General features: G+C 45.7%; 1 long non-coding RNA gene, 3 other non-coding genes and 1 pseudogene across 4 annotated transcripts in view; all 5 read left to right on the top strand.

The window, feature by feature from the left end:
• The first annotated feature begins 2,956 nt into the window (after nt 1-2,956).
• Nucleotides 2,957-3,087, top strand: LOC140388726 (U4 spliceosomal RNA; annotated as a pseudogene).
• Nucleotides 3,088-6,027: 2,940 nt separating this feature from the next.
• Nucleotides 6,028-17,433, top strand: part of LOC140387736 (uncharacterized) — a 34,751-nt gene continuing 23,345 nt past the window's right edge. The window contains exon 1 of the long non-coding RNA XR_011933986.1: nt 6,028-6,756. This is a non-coding gene — a long non-coding RNA (uncharacterized lncRNA). The remainder of the gene's footprint in view (nt 6,757-17,433) is intronic.
• Nucleotides 6,799-6,939, top strand: LOC140388722 (U4 spliceosomal RNA). The gene has a single exon (XR_011934275.1). It is a non-coding gene; the product is annotated as a U4 spliceosomal RNA (small nuclear RNA).
• On the top strand, nt 12,884-13,024 carry LOC140388725 (U4 spliceosomal RNA). Its single transcript, XR_011934278.1, has one exon. It is a non-coding gene; the product is annotated as a U4 spliceosomal RNA (small nuclear RNA).
• On the top strand, nt 17,024-17,164 carry LOC140388724 (U4 spliceosomal RNA). Its single transcript, XR_011934277.1, has one exon. It is a non-coding gene; the product is annotated as a U4 spliceosomal RNA (small nuclear RNA).

Below are 17,433 nucleotides of genomic sequence, written 5' to 3'. Positions count from 1 at the left end.
CGACACCTTTCAGCCAGCGGACTTAGCGCGACACCTCCTCCGATGAGGAAAAACAAGACAAGAATCGGCCTCAAATAAAGAGGCAAAGCACCAACGTGGAACGGGAGGCACAGACCCCCCAGACCACAGACCGGGAAGAAAATAAAACCCACCGAGACAATCAACCTCTGGCTCATGGGAACAGCAATATGACCAACGGCCACCAAACGCCGGACATCGAAAACAAGGTCACAGACCAACCCCCGAAAGTAACAAGCAGCAACAACCCAGGCGAAGACCGGCCTGCAACCCCAACACCTACTGACTGCCACAACGGACGCCAGGGCTACACCACCCCCCCAATGCATCTGCATCAGGGTCATGGGGCCAGTGTGGACCAGAACAGTTTCTCAGCCCTGCAACTGTGCTAAAGTTTGCGAGCACCACCGGCATGCTGGGGAACATCCAACAGCTGGAACAGACAACTGTATAGACTCTGGACTCTTGAGACTGGTAAATCTAGTTTTTATAATGGGTTTTAAAATTGCATCCATAAATGTGCGAAGCATCAACGATAGTTCGCGGTGTGTAGCCACACTCAACTATTTAGCAAATGTGAAAGCTGACCTACTGTTCCTGCAGGAGTGCGGAATTCCGCACCTCAGCAACTACAGGCGCTGGTCGAGCTGGTGGTCCCACGGGCCATCCATCTGGTCAGGAGGAAACGACTGTCGCTCCTCCGGCCTGGGTATTCTGCTGCGGGGAGGCAACTTCACCATCTCCGACGTTAAGGAGGTGGTGGGCGGGCGCCTCCTCGTAGCAGACGTCAAATACAAAAACACTCCTCTCAGACTTATTAATGTGTACGCCCCGGCCGTAAAAAGTGAGCGGCTGGCAGTCCTTCAGCAACTCCCACTGCTGTTGGCCACGTCTAAGCCGGTCATCCTGGGTGGTGACTTCAACTGCATCATCGATGCGGCTGGACGATCCGGCAGAGCCGACAGCAAACTAGACGCTACGTCCAGACTCCTGATGGAAACGGTAAAAGACGCCAAGCTGCTCGACGTCTGCAGCAACCCTGCAGACGGAGCGCAGCGTAGATACACATGGTCACGGCCAAACGGGTCCGTCCGCTCCAGGATAGACTTCTTCTTTGTGTCCCGTGCTTTCACCGTCAGGTCCACCGACGTAAGGCCGGTGTTCTTCTCTGACCACTGCCTCCTACTGGCCAACTGCCACCTGCAGGAAAACCAGGGGGTAGGCAGGGGGACATGGAAGCTAAATGTAAAACTGCTGACCCCTGAGAACCTCGAGGAACTCAGGAGGGATTACAAAGGTTGGAGAACCGTGAAACCCCTCTTTGAGGCCCCACATCTCTGGTGGGAAGCAATCAAGGGGAACATCAAGAGGTTTTTCATCCTCAAGGGCGTGCAAAAGATGAGAGAGAGACGAGGGGTCATGTCCAGGCTCCAGAAAAGTATGCAGAATTTGCTCCAGCTGCAGTCGATGAGGGCGGATGTCAAGGAGGATCTCCAAGAGGTGAAGAGCCAGCAAGCCTCGCTCTACACCTCGGAGGCCTCCAAGGATATCTTCCGTTCCAGAGTCCGCTCCATGGAGCAGGACGAAAAGTGCTCACGCTTCTTCTTCCAAAAGGTGCACAGAGAGACCTCTGTGATCAGCAGCCTGAAGGAAGAAGATGGCTCTGTAAAGTCAGCGCAGTCTGACATGCTGAGGATCAGCAAATCCTTTTATGCCGGACTGTATGACCTGAAGCCAACAGATAGCACTGTTTCCCAGACCTTCCTGTCGACTATCACAGAGGTCATAGGCGACAGCGAGCTGGAAAACCTTGACAAACCACTAACTCTGGATGAGCTGACAAAGGCGGTCAAGTCCTTCGAGACGAGTAAAACTCCCGGAAGCAACGGCTTACCGGTTGAGTTGTATTCGGCTCTGTGGGACTGGATGGGCCCAGACCTGCTGGAAGTGTACAAGAGTATGCTTCTGGAAGGCAGCATATCAGAGTCCATGAGGAAAGGCATCATCACCCTCATCTACAAGCAGAAGGGGGAAAGGGAAGAAATTCGAAATTGGCGTCCCATCTCACTGTTGAATGTGGATTACAAAATTCTAGCCAAGGTCATCGCCAATCGGGTCAGGTCTGCTCTGGAGTCGGTGATCCACCCTGACCCGACCTGCGCTGTACCCGGCAGGAAGATCTCTGATAGCCTCGCGCTACTCAGGGATACGATCGCCTACGTGCAGGACAGGAGGGTGGACACCAGCCTCATCAGCCTTGACCAGGAGAAGGCTTTTGACAGAATATCGCACACCTACATGATGGATGTGCGCTCCAAAATGGGGTTGCACGCTGCCCTCGGAGTGGCTGTGGGGGAAATGAGACGTTTACCCATCTCCTTGTGGAATGTGCCTTTGCAAACAAGGTCTGGAGAGAGATGCAGGGTATTTGTCAAGGTTCATCCCGAGCAGCTCTGTGACGCAGGACTCTGTGCACTACGGACTGTTTCCAGGGACACACACCGAGACAAACATCAACTGCTGCTGGAAGGTCATCAACTCGGTGAAAGACGCTCTTTGGTCTGCCCGAAACTTGCTGATCTTCCAGTGCAAAGAGCTGTCCTCGACCGAGTGTTGCAGACTGGCACATTCCAAGGTCCAGGACTACGTGCTGAGGGATGCACTCAAGCTTGGGGCAGCTGCCGCCAAGGCGCAATGGGGAAAGACCACTGTGTTAGGTCTTACCAGCAAATGTACACCGAGGGGCGGGTAACAGTGTAAACCCGCCCTCGGTCTGGGCCATTAACATTCCAATGTATAAAGGAAACATGACAATGTAAATGTTTAAGAAGGAATTGTAACGTAAAGAGCAATATGTGTGTAAGGTTATCAAAATTGAATGGAAGAAAGTCAAGGGAATGTGTAACTCTGATGGAAATGTACAGTCAAGACAATTCGAAATGTTCTGTAATGTTGTGATTATTATAAAGTGAGGTGTGATTATTGCTTATTGAAAACTTTTCCCAATACCCCGCTATGATGATTTGAAATATAGTCGGCAATGGCAATTTTTGATGGTCTCTGCGGAAACTGCATTGGTCAATGTACAAAAACAGATCAACCCTTTTCAGTCCCCTGTATAGTATTTGACATAGACTTTCTTTATGTCCTACAAGGTGCTGCTTTGCAAAATAGGGAAGTTACCATTCATACGACTGAATTTTACTTTCAGTTTGGCTGTTTTGGTAAGTAATAGTCACCATAATATAAATGAATTTTATAATCATACAATCCCTATGACTGAGAAGGAGGCCATTTGGCCAACAAAGTCTGCATTGGTCCCCAGGAAGAGCACCCTACCTAGGCCCACTCCCCAGTCCACTTAAGGGCAGCACGGTAGCATTGTGGATAGCACAATTGCTTCACAGCTCCAGGGTCCCAGGTTCGATTCCGGCTTTGGTCACTGTCTGTGCGGAGTCTGCACATCCTCCCCGTGTCTGCGTGTGTTTCCTCCGGGTGCTCCGGTTTCCTCCCACAGTCCAAAGATGTGCAGGTTAGGGGGATTGGCCATGATAAATTGCCCTTAGTGTCCAAAATTGCCCTTAGTGTTGGATGGGGGTGTTGACTTTGGGTAGGGTGCTCTTTCCAAGAGCCGGTGCAGACTCAATGGGCCGAATGGCCTCCTTCTGCACTGTAAATTCAATGATAATCTATGATTAATCTAGGACAAAGGTTCGGCACAACATCGTGGGCCGAAAGGCCTGTTCTGTGCTGTATTTTTCTATGTTCTATGTTCTATTAACCTGCAAATCCTTGGACATTAAGGGTAAATTTAGCATAGCCTATCCATCTAACCTGTACACCTTTGGACACTAAGGGGAACTTCAGCATTGCCAATCCACCTAACCTACACATCTTTGAGTGGCCGAGAAGTGGGTCTGAGTTTTTGAACTTAGTTTTATTTATTTTCCCAATTAATGGGTAATTTAGTGTGGCCAATTTACCTACCCGCACATCCTTGGGACGTGGGGTTGAGGCCCATGCAGACAATGTGTAAACTCCACATAGAGAGTGATCCAGGACTGGGATCGAATCTGGGTCTTCAGTGCCATGAGGCAGCAGTGCTAACCACCATCCCGCCCAATTTTGAAGGCCAAATGTGAGGGTATGAAAGCAGAGTTGGCTAAAGTGAATTGGCAAATTAGGCTTTGACAAAGAGTCATCCAAACTCAAAATGTTAGCTCCGTTCTCACTCCAGAAATACTGTCAGACCTGCTGAAATTGTCCAGCATTTTATGTCTTTGTTTCAGATTCCAGCATCCGCAGTAATTTGCTTTTATTTTAGTTTAAGGGATAGGTCAATAAAGATGCAGTGGCAAACATTTGAGGGGATATTTCAGAATACACAGAAAAGATACATTCCAACGAGTACGAAGAAGTCCAAGAAACAGACACAATATCTGTGGTTAACTAGAGAGGTTAAAGAGTGTCAAATTTAAAGAAAAAGCATATATTTGTGCAAAGATGTGTGGAAGGTCAGAATATTGGACAGAATAAGGCAGCACGGTGGTACAGTGATTAGCACTCCTGCCTCAAAGCACCAGGGGCCCGGGTTCAATTCCAGCCTTGGGTCACCGTCTGTGTGGAATTTGTACATTCTCCTTGTGTCGCGTGGGTTTCCTCCCACAGTCCAAAAATGTGCAGGTTAGATGAATTGGCCATGCTAAATTGCCCCTTAGGGTCCAGGGATGTGCAAATTAGATTTTATGATGATGGGAATAAGGCGGGGTGGACGTGGGAGTGGAAATAGGTTGAGTGGTCACTCAAAGGGTCGGTGCAGACTCAATGGGCCAAACGGCCTCCTTCTGCACTTTAGGGATTCTATGATCATGGAAATACCGTCATGTTCAAGTACCCTTACATGTTATAGCAGTGGTTAACCTTACAGCAGTGGTGAGGACTGCTGCTTCAGAGCACCAGGAACCTAGGTTCGATTCTGACCTTTGGTAACTGTCTGTGTGGAATTTGAACATTCTCCCTGTGTCTGCTTGAGTTTCCTCCAGGTACTCCAGTTGCCTCCCACAGTCCAAATTTTGCAGATTAGGTAGATTGGCCATTCTAAATTGCCCCTTAGTTCCAAAGATGTGCAGGTTGGGCGGGGTTCGCTGGATAGGGTGGGGTATGCATCAAAGTAGAGTATTCTTTCAGATGGTCGGTGCCGACTCAATGGGCTGAATGGCCTTCTTCTGTACTGTTTAATAGGGATCTATATAGGTTGGGGCCATTGCGGGAGGAATCATAGAATCATCATAGAATCAACAGTGCAGAAGGAGGCCGTTCGGCCCATCAAGTCTGCACCGGCTCTTGGAAAGAGCACCCTACCCAAGCCCACACCTCCACCATATCCCCATAACCCAGTAACCCCACCCAACACTAAGGGAAATTTTGGACACTAAGAGCAATTTAGCATGGCCAATCCACCTAACCTGCACATCTTTGGACTGTGGGAGGAAACCGGAGAACCCGGAGGAAACCCACGCACACACGGGGAGAACGTGCAAACTCCGCACAGACGGTGACCCAAGCCAGGAATCGAACCTGGGGACCCTGGAGCTGTGAAGCAATTGTGCTAACCACTATGCTACCATGGAGCAGAGGATGAGGGAGTTCTTGGACGAGTTGGCGTATCTGAGGCTGGGCAAGGAGGATAGAGCATGGTTCGAGGGGCACAGACAGTGACCCAAGGTGGGCATCCACACTTGGGACCCTAGAGCTGTGAAGCAATAGTGCTACCCACTGTGCTACCGGCCTGCCTATTACAGACATTTCAAAATGGTCATTACAAATGATGTAAAGTTATTTAGGTGTCTACATATGTTTCCCAGGGTGTTTATTTGCTGTAACCTATTTTGATACAAGTTTGAATAAAATGCGTTTTTTAAAAAAGGAAGTGTTTCAATATAATTGTGATATGGGGCGACACATGGCACAGTGGTTAGCACTGCTGCCAACGGCGCTGAGGACCCGCGTTCGAATCCTGGCCCTGGGTCATTTCCATGTAGAGTTTGCAAAGGAAAGCAGTGGCTCTCAGCGGACGCAGAAGGCCAATTAAGGAAATTTCACGAACAAAAACAAAAAAGACAGCACCACACAAGGGTCAAGGCGAAAACCCCAACACTGAAACACTGCGTGCAAGCAGCAAGAGAGCAAGCTGAGCCGTCATTCCTCTATTACAACAGATTTTAATGATCGTCAGTAAAAAGTTGTAACGCAATTACGGCACGAGCGCCACTAAAAGCAAATTGAAAAAGATGAAATCAGTTAAGTGCTGAAGATTTGTAAATGGAAAAGCAAAGGGAATGAAAATCGGAAATTAAGAAAAAAAAAAAATCCTGAAAATTATCTACAGACTGTGTCCGAACCGGGTCCGATGTAACTGTATTTTAAATGTTTTAATGTGATTATTCATGTCTTTTTAATGCAGCGTTAACAGGACATTGTTGGAGTCAGTTCAAGTAACTTTCCCCAATCCACGAGGGGCGGGACTCCGACCACCGCACCTAGCTGCTCGCTACATTTTACTTACGTCACAGACTAATTAGCATATCCGCATCTCGGAAAAGATTCTGGTTGATAAAATAATGCTTAAATCTGCGGAGTTGTTGTAAGCAAATACTTTGAAGATGGGTAAACGTTATTCTGGAGGATGATGTATATCGTGTTGGACTGTATTAATTTTACTCAGCACAACTGTGAGTGGTATGTATCTGATGGACCTTCACTCAGCACCGCTTCAGTTTTAGCTTTGCGCAGTGGCAGTATTGTAGCCGATGAGGTTTAACCGAGGCGCGATTATTGCTTATTGAAAACTTTTCCCAATACCCCGCTATGACGACTTGAAATATAGTCGGCAATGGCAATTTTTGATAGTCTCTGCGGAGACTGCATTAATGCATGTGCAAGAACAGATTTAGTTTTTTGGTCTCATGTTTTCTTTTCTCATATGTTGTGTTAAGTCATAGAACTTTTTTATGTCCTACAAGGTACTGCAAAGGGAAGCTAGAATACTTGTGTGTGTGCCCACCCAGAAATTGAGCTCCAGGTCAGAGTCAACCCTTCCCTGAAGCATATCAGAAAATGCGCCTTTCACCACACACCTGGAAAACTACGGTACTGCAACGGCAAAACAACTCATCGATTATATGTCCTATAAGGTACTGCTTTCGGAAGAAGGGAAGTTACAATAAACACGTACATAAAAAGCAAGAGGGTAGCCAGGGAAAGGGTTGGCCAACTGAAGGATAGGCAAGGGAATCTATGTGTGGAGCCAGAGGAAATGGGCAAGGTACTAAATTAATACTTTGCATCAGTATTCACCAAAGAGAAGAAATTGGTAGATGTTGAGTCTGGAGAAGGCTGTGTAGATAGCCTGGGTCACATTGAGATCCAAAAAGACGAGGTGTTGGGAGTCTTAAAAAATATTAAGGTAGACAAGTCCCCAGGGCCTGATGGGATCTACCCCAGGCTGGAGAGGAAATTGCTGAGGCCTTGACAGAAATCTTTGGATCCTCACTGTCTTCAGGGGATGTCCCGGAGGACTGGAGAATAGCCAATGTTGTTCCTCTGTTTAAGAAGGGTAGCAAGGATAATCCAGGGAACTACAGGCCGGTGAGCCTTACTTCAGTGGTAGGGAAATTACTGGAGAGAATTCTTCGAGTCAGGAAGCAAATGGACGTATTAGTGAGAGGCAGCATAGTTTTGTGAAGGGGAGGTTGTTTTTCTTGATAAGAGTTTTTCGAGGAGGTCACTAAGATGATTGATGCAGGTAGCGCAGTGGATGTTGTCTATATGGACTTCAGTAAGGCCTTTGACAAGGTCCCTCATGGTAGACTAGTAAAAAGGTGAAGTCACACGGGATCAGGGGTGAGCTGGCAAGGTGGATACAGAACTGGCTCGGTCATAGAAGGCAGAGAGTAGCAATGGAAGGATGCTTTTCTAATTGGAGGGCTGTGACCAGTGGTGTTCCACAGGGATCAGTGCTGGGACCTTTGCTGTTTGTAGTATATATAAATGATTTGGAGGAAAATGTAACTGGTCTGATTAGTAAGTTTGCAGACGACACAAAGGTTAGTGGAATTGCGGATAGCGATGAGGACTGTCAGAGGATACATCAGGATTTAGATTGTTTGGAGACTTGGGCGGAGAGATGGCAGATGGAGTTCAATCTGGACAAATGTGAGGTAATGCATTTTGGAAGGTCTAATGCAGGTAGGGAATATACAGTGAATGGTAGAACCCTCAAGAGTATTGAAAGTCAAAGAGATCTAGGAGTACAGGTCCACAGGTCATTGAAAGGGGCAACACAGGTAGTCAAGAAGGCATACGGCATGCTTGCCTTCATTGGCTGGGGCATTGAGTATAAGAATTGGCAAGTCATGTTGCAGCTGTATAGAACCTTAGTTAGGCCACACATAGAGTATAGTGTTCAATTCTGGTCGCCACACTACCAGAAGGATGTGGAGGCTTTAGAGAGGGTGCAGAAGAGATTTACCAGAATGTTGCCTGGTATGGAGGGCATTAGCTATGAGGAGCGGCTGAATAAACTCGGTTTGTTCTCACTGGAACGAAGGAGGTTGAGGGGAGACCTGATAGAGGTCTACAAAATTATGAGGGGCATAGACAGAGTGGATAGTCAGAGGCTTTTCCCCAGGGTAGAGGGGTCAATTACTAGGAGATATAGGGTTAAGGTGAGAGTGGCAAGGTTTAGAGTAGATGTACGAGGCAAGTTTTTTACGCAGAGGGTAGTGGGTGCCTGGAACTCGCTACCGGAGAAGGTGGTGGAAGCAGGGACGATAGTGACATTTAAGGGGCATCTTGACAAATACATGAATAGGATGGGAATAGAGGGATACGGACCCAGGAAGGGTAGAAGATTGTAGTTTAGTCGGGCAGCATGGTCAGCACGGGCTTGGAGGGCCGAAGGGCCTGTTCCTGTGCTGTACATTTCTTTGTTCTTTGCCCACCCAGAAATTGAGCTCCAGGTCAGAGTAAACCCTTCCCCGAAGCATATGAGAAAATACGCCTTTCACCACACACCTGGAAAACTATGGTACTGCAACGGCAAAACAACTCATCGATTATAATTACTGGCAAGGTTCTGGAATTATATGCACCATTTTCTGAATCTTGGGACCCTCTTCTCAATGAATCAAGGGAGATATAGTTCATCATTGCCATCAAGCTGGCAACTCAATCTTCGGCCAACGAAGGAAAAGATTATTTAAGGACTAGCATGTCAAACCCGTACCGAAGATAATAGTTTGTCTATATGCTTTGAAGACTTGGACTTGAACATAGAACATTACAGCGCAGTACAGGCCCTTCGACCCTCGATGTTGCGCCGACCTGTGAAATCACTCTAAAGCCCATCTACGCTATTCCCTTATCGTCCATATATCTATCCAATGACCATTTGAATGCCCGTAGTGTTGGCGAGTCCACGACTGTTGCAGGCAGGGCATTCCACACCCTTACTATTCTCTGAGTAAAGAACCTACCTCTGACATCTGTCTTATATCTATCTCCCCTCAATTTAAAGCTATGTCCCCTTGTGCGAGACTTCACCATCCGAGGAAAAAGGCTCTCACTGTCCACCCTATCCAATCCTCTGGTCATTTTGTATGCCTCAATTAAGTCACCTCTTAACCTTCTTCTCTCTAACGAAAACAGCCTCAAGTCCCTCAGCCTTTCCTCATAAGATTTTCCCTCCATACCAGGCAACATTCTGGTAAATCTCCTCTGCACCCTTTCCAATGCTTCCACATCCTTCCTATAATGCGGCAACCAGAATGGCATGCAATACTCCAAATGCGGCCGCACCAGAGCTGCAACATGACCTCATGGCTCCGAAACTCAATCCCTCTACCAATAAAAGCTAACACACCGTACGCCTTCTTAACAACCCTCTCAACCTGAGTGGCAACTTTCAGGGATCTATGTACATGGACACCGAGATCTCTCTGCTCATCCACACTGCCAAGAATCTTACCATTAGCCCTGTACTCTGTCTTCCTGTTATTCCTTCCAAAATGAATCACCTCACACCTTTCTGCATTAAACTTCATTTGCCACCTCTCAGCCCAGCGCTGCAGCTTATCTATGTCCCTCTGTAACTTGTAACATCCTTCCGCACTGTCCACAACTCCACCGACTTCAGTGTCATCTGCAAATTTACTCACCCATCCTTCTACGCCCTCCTCCAGGTCATTTATAAAAATGACAAACAGCAGTGGCCCCAAAACAGATCCTTGTGGCACACCACTAGTAACTGGACTCCAGTCTGAACATTTCCCATCAACCACCACCCTTTGTCTTCTTCCAGCTAGCCAATTTCTGATCCAAACTGCTAAATCGCCCTGAATCCCATGCTTCCGTATTTTCTGCAGTAGCAATGTTGTGGTAATCATGTCAAAGACTGCAAACATGTTGAGAAAGATGAGGAGGGATCTAAAATGATGAGATTTGGGGAGTCATTATCACTGATGCCATTCGTGACTTTGAGAAAGTTTAATATGCTCTGAGCCACATATGAGGAAATATTAATTCAGCTGACCAAATTTATTTTCAAAGTGCTAGGCAAGGGGCATCTTAAAGGAGGTGATGGAAGTAGAGAAGCAGTTAATAGGGTGACCCGAATCGGGACAACCTGAGATAATGACCACAGAAACTACACCTCAGAGTGCAACACGGTAACACAGTGGTTAGCACAGTTGCTTCACAGCTCCAGGGTCCCAGTTCGATTCCCGGCTTGGGTCACTGTCTGTGCGGAGTCTGCACATTCTTCCCGTGTCTGTGTGGGTTTCCTCCGGGTGCTCCGGTTTCCTCCCACAGTCCAAAGATGTGCAGGTTAGGTGGATTTGCCATATAAATTGTCCTTAGTGTCCAAACAAAGGTTAGGTGGGGTTACGGAGACAAAGTGGAGGCGTGAGCTTGAGTAGGGTGCTCTTTCCAAGAGCCAGTGCAGACTTGATGGGCTGAATGACCTCCTTCTGCACTGTAAATTCTATGATTATAAATGGCATTGCACTTTTTGGAATGATCATTTTGCAATATTCGTAATATTCATTTGATTGTACTGAAGCACCTCAAGAGTCTATGTAGAAAACTTGACTATTATTGAACTTTCTATGATGGCCATTTTGAATTGTTTGTAATGTTCTTTCAGACATTTAGTGCATATTTTTGCAAAAATAAAAGGAACAGGTTTGCATTTGCTGCTCTTCAGGTTCAGACATTTTTCCATTTGTTTTAAATAAGTTTAATGTAACCAATTATTTTTTTTCCAATTTGGGGCCAATTTAGTCTGACTAATCCACTTAGCCAGCACATCTTTGGATTATGAGCCATGGAAACACAGGGAGAATGTGCAAACTCCACAAAGACAGTGAGGCTGGGATCGAAACTGGGACCTCAGCACTGTGAGGCAGCAGTGCTAACCACTGTGCCACCTTTTTGCATTTTTATCAGTAACTACTTCAACATAGTAAAATGGTAGTAAATCAGTGATATTTCTTCTTTTATCTTCAGAGTCGGTTGATACCGAGGGGGCATAACTATAAGGTTCGGGGTGGGAGATATAGGAGGGATGTCTGAGGTAGGTTCTTTACTCAGAGAGTGGTTAGGGTGTGGAATGGACTGCCTGCTGTGATAGTGGAGTCGGACACTTCAGGAACTTTCAAGCGGTTATTGGATAGGAACATGGAGCACACCAGAATGACAGGGAGTGGGATAGCTTGATCTTGGGTTTCGGACAAAGCTCGGCACAACATCGAGGGCCGAAGGACCTGTTCTGTGCCGTACTGTTCTATGTTCTATACCAAAATACAAAATGGAAGCAGAAGTAGGCCATTTGGCCCCTTGAGCCTGCCCCCACTGTTCAATAAGATCATGGCTGACCTGTTTCTGTTGAGTTCCACAATCCCCATCGACCCCGGTAACCTTTGATTCCCATGTCTAACAAAAATCTATCTACTGGCCTTAAAAATATTCAGTGACTTCCCTTGCCCCCTTTGAAGCAAGTCCTGAGGAAGCCACGCTTTGAGGACGTAAAGAACTCAGACAATTAAACGTTTCCCACCTTCCTGCCACCCATTTTCTGCCCACTCACAATAAGTGTTTTCCACACATTTATCGCATTTAATGTCGCGCTGCGAGGCAAAGTGGCACATTGTGCTGACTGTGGCTGGGGCAATAAAGCAGGCACTAACTGCTGACTGGATTACGGCAATGCAGCAGATCAAGGGATATCCTGAATTCGATTTGAACTCATTCTGTTCCTGCAGAATAAATAGGAGAGTTGAAAAATTGGGACTTTTGAGGAAATTGACGGGACCCCTGGACATTCAATGACATCTGGTCACCCTCAGAGAGATTTAGGGGAGGAATTTCAGCATTGGGCCTCAGCAGCCAAAGGCAAATACAGTGGGAAACGGGCACTGATTGGTTGCAGTGGATCAGAGCATAGCAACAAAGAATAATAATACAATAATGTTCAGAGAGCTACAACTGTATTTTCCCAATCCTCATACCTTGCATTATTACTGTTATTTATTTGCGCAATAACCTTCTTATTTCAAAGAAGTCATGATGTCAGATAGTAATTAGCATATCCGTTTCCCATAACACCTTGCATTTATTTCAACAGTTTCTTTGAGAAAAGGTATTTCTTTTCATTGTTGCCAAAGTTAAATGTTGTTTCTGGTTATTGAAATAAGGGCTCTACTCAATGATGCAATATTCTTTGACGATGGGTTAATTTTCTTTGGAGTCACCACAACTGTGAACGGACTGCATCTCATAGACCTTTGCTCGTCGGCAACTAATTATTAGCTTTGCGCAGTGGCAGTATTGTAGCTGATGAGGTTTAACTGAGGCGTGATTATTGCTTATTGAAAACTTTTCCCAATACCCCGCTATGACGACTTGAAATATAGTCGGCAATGGCAATTTTTGATAGTCTCTGCGGAGACTGCGTTAATACATGTTCAAAAACAGATCTAGTATTTTGGTCTCATGTTTTCTTTTCTCATGTATAGTGTTAAGACATAGAACTTTTTTATGTCCTATAAGGTACTGCTTTGGGAAGAAGGGAAGTTAGAATACTTGTGTGTGTGCCCACCCAGAAATTGAGCTCCAGGTCAGAGTCAACCCTTCCCCGAAGCATATGAGAAAATGCGCCTTTCACCACACACCTGGTTATCTACGGTACTGCAACGGCAAAACAACTCATCGATTATAATTCCTGGCAAGGTTCTGGAATTATATGCACCATTTTCTGAATCTTGGGACGCTCTTCTCAATGAATCAAGGGAGATATAGTTCATCATTGCCTTCAAGCTGGCAACTCAACCTTTGGCCAACGAAGGAAAAGATTATTTAAGGACTAGAATGTCAAACCCGTACCGAAGATAATAGTTTGTCTATATGCTTTGTAGACTTGGACTTGAACATAGAACATTACAGCGCGGTACGGGCCCTTCGGCCCTCGATGTTGCGCCGACCTGTGAAATCACTCTAAAGCCCATCTACACTATTCCCTTATCGTCCATATGTCTATCCAATGACCATTTGAATGCCCTTAGTGTTGGCGAGTCCACTACTGTTGCAGGCAGGGCATTCCACACCCTTACTACTCTCTGAGTAAAGAACCTACCTCTGACATCAGTCTTATATCTATCTCCCCTCAATTTAAAGCTATGTCCCCTTGTGCGAGACATCACCATCCGAGGAAAAAGGCTCTCACTGTCCACCTTATCCAATCCTCTGGTCATCTTGTATGCCTCAATTAAGTCACCTCTTAACCTTCTTCTCTCTAACGAAAACAGCCTCAAGTCCCTCAGCCTTTCCTCATAAGATCTTCCCTCCATACCAGGCAACATTCTGGTAAATCTCCTCTGCACCCTTTCCAATGCTTCCACATCCTTCCTATAATGCGGCGACCAGAATTGCACGCAATACTCCAAATGCGGCCGCACCAGAGTTTTGGTCAGCTGTAACATGACCTCATGGCTCCGAAACTCAATCCCTCTACCAATAAAAGCTAACACACCGTACGCCTTCTTAACAACCCTCTCAACCTGAGTGGCAACTTTCAGGGATCTATGTACATGGACACCGAGATCTCTCTGCTCATCCACACTGCCAAGAATCTTACCATTAGCCCTGTACTCTGTCTTCCTGTTATTCCTTCCAAAATGAATCACCTCACGCATTAAACTTCATTTGCCACCTCTCAGCCCAGCGCTGCAGCTTATCTATGTCCCTCTGTAACTTGTAACATCCTTCCGCACTGTCCACAACTCCACCAACTTCAGTGTCATCTGCAAATTTACTCACCCATCCTTCTACGCCCTCCTCCAGGTCATATATAAAAATGACAAACAGCAGTGGCCCCAAAACAGATCCTTGTGGCACACCACTAGTAACTGGACTCCAGTCTGAACATTTCCCATCAACACCACCCTTTGTCTTCTTCCAGCTAGCGAATTTCTGATCCAAACTGCTAAATCTCCCTGAATCCCATGCTTCCGTATTTTCTGCAGTAGCAATGTTGTGGTAATCATGTCAAAGACTGCAAACATGTTGAGAAAGATGAGGAGGGATCTAAAATGATGAGATTTGGGGAGTCATTATCACTGATGCCATTCGTGACTTTGAGAAAGTTTAATATGCTCTGAGCCACATATGAGGAAATATTAATTCAGCTGACCAAATTTATTTTCAAAGTGCTAGGCAAGGGGCATCTTAAAGGAGGTGATGGAAGTAGAGAAGCAGTTAATAGGGTGACCCGAATCGGGACAACCTGAGATAATGACCACAGAAACTACACCTCAGAGTGCAACACGGTAACACAGTGGTTAGCACAGTTGCTTCACAGCTCCAGGGTCCCAGTTCGATTCCCGGCTTGGGTCACTGTCTGTGCGGAGTCTGCACATTCTTCCCGTGTCTGTGTGGGTTTCCTCCGGGTGCTCCGGTTTCCTCCCACAGTCCAAAGATGTGCAGGTTAGGTGGATTTGCCATATAAATTGTCCTTAGTGTCCAAACAAAGGTTAGGTGGGGTTACGGAGACAAAGTGGAGGCGTGAGCTTGAGTAGGGTGCTCTTTCCAAGAGCCAGTGCAGACTTGATGGGCTGAATGACCTCCTTCTGCACTGTAAATTCTATGATTATAAATGGCATTGCACTTTTTGGAATGATCATTTTGCAATATTCGTAATATTCATTTGATTGTACTGAAGCACCTCAAGAGTCTATGTAGAAAACTTGACTATTATTGAACTTTCTATGATGGCCATTTTGAATTGTTTGTAATGTTCTTTCAGACATTTAGTGCATATTTTTGCAAAAATAAAAGGAACAGGTTTGCATTTGCTGCTCTTCAGGTTCAGACATTTTTCCATCTGTTTTAAATAAGTTTAATGTAACCAATTATTTTTTTTCCAATTTGGGGCCAATTTAGTCTGACTAATCCACTTAGCCAGCACATCTTTGGATTATGAGCCATGGAAACACAGGGAGAATGTGCAAACTCCACAAAGACAGTGAGGCTGGGATCGAAACTGGGACCTCAGCACTGTGAGGCCGCAGTGCTAACCACTGTGCCACCTTTTTGCATTTTTATCAGTAACTACTTCAACATAGTAAAATGGTAGTAAATCAGTGATATTTCTTCTTTTATCTTCAGAGTCGGTTGATACCGAGGGGGCATAACTATAAGGTTCGGGGTGAGAGATATAGGAGGGATGTCTGAGGTAGGTTCTTTACTCAGAGAGTGGTTAGGGTGTGGAATGGACTGCCTGCTGTGATAGTGGAGTCGGACACTTCAGGAACTTTCAAGTGGTTATTGGATAGGAACATGGAGCACACCAGAATGACAGGGAGTGGGATAGCTTGATCTTGGGTTTCGGACAAAGCTCGGCACAACATCGAGGGCCGAAGGACCTGTTCTGTGCCGTACTGTTCTATGTTCTATACCAAAATACAAAATGGAAGCAGAAGTAGGCCATTTGGCCCCTTGAGCCTGCCCCCACTGTTCAATAAGATCATGGCTGACCTGTTTCTGTTGAGTTCCACAATCCCCATCGACCCCGGTAACCTTTGATTCCCATGTCTAACAAAAATCTATCTACTGGCCTTAAAAATATTCAGTGACTTCCCTTGCCCCCTTTGAAGCAACGCTTTGAGGACGTAAAGAACTCAGGCAATTAAACGTTTCCCACCTTCCTGCCACCCATTTTCTGCCCACTCACAATAAGTGTTTTCCACGCATTTATCGCATTTAATGTTGCGCTGCGAGGCAAAGTGGCACATTGTGCTGACTGTGGCTGGGGCAATAAAGCAGGCACTAACTGCTGACTGGATTACGGCAATGCAGCAGATCAAGGGATATCCTGAATTCGATTTGAACTCATTCTGTTCCTGCAGAATAAATAGGAGAGTTGAAAAATTGGGACTTTTGAGGAAATTGACGGGACCCCTGTATATTCAATGACATCTGGTCACCCTCAGAGAGATTTAGGGGAGGAATTTCAGCATTGGGCCTCAGCAGCCAAAGGCAAATACAGTGGGAAACGGGCACTGATTGGTTGCAGTGGATCAGAGCATAGCAACAAAGAATAATAATACAATAATGTTCAGAGAGCTACAACTGTATTTTCCCAATCCTCATACCTTGCATTATTACTGTTATTTATTTGCGCAATAACCTTCTTATTTCAAAGAAGTCATGATGTCAGATAGTAATTAGCATATCCGTTTCCCATAACACCTTGCATTTATTTCAACAGTTTCTTTGAGAAAAGGTATTTCTTTTCATTGTTGCCAAAGTTAAATGTTGTTTCTGGTTATTGAAATAAGGGCTCTACTCAATGATGCAATATTCTTTGACGATGGGTTAATTTTCTTTGGAGTCACCACAACTGTGAACGGACTGCATCTCATAGACCTTTGCTCGTCGGCAACTAATTATTAGCTTTGCGCAGTGGCAGTATCGTAGCTGATGAGGTTTAACCGAGGCGTGATTATTGCTTATTGAAAACTTTTCCCAATACCCCGCTATGATGACTTGAAATATAGTCGGCAATGGCAATTTTTGATAGTCTCTGCGGAGACTGCATTAATACATGTTCAAAAACAGATCTAGTATTTTGGTCTCATGTTTTCTTTTCTCATGTATAGTGTTAAGACATAGAACTTTTTTATGTCCTATAAGGTACTGCTTTGGGAAGAAGGGAAGTTAGAATACTTGTGTGTGTGCCCACCCAGAAATTGAGCTCCAGGTCAGAGTCAACCCTTCCCCGAAGCATATGAGAAAATGCGCCTTTCACCACACACCTGGTTATCTACGGTACTGCAACGGCAAAACAACTCATCGATTATA

The sequence above is a fragment of the Scyliorhinus torazame genome, chromosome 13 (assembly GCF_047496885.1).
Source record: "Scyliorhinus torazame isolate Kashiwa2021f chromosome 13, sScyTor2.1, whole genome shotgun sequence".
Taxonomy (NCBI): Eukaryota; Metazoa; Chordata; class Chondrichthyes; order Carcharhiniformes; family Scyliorhinidae; genus Scyliorhinus; species Scyliorhinus torazame.
This window is presented reverse-complemented; position numbering and strand designations above follow the sequence as displayed.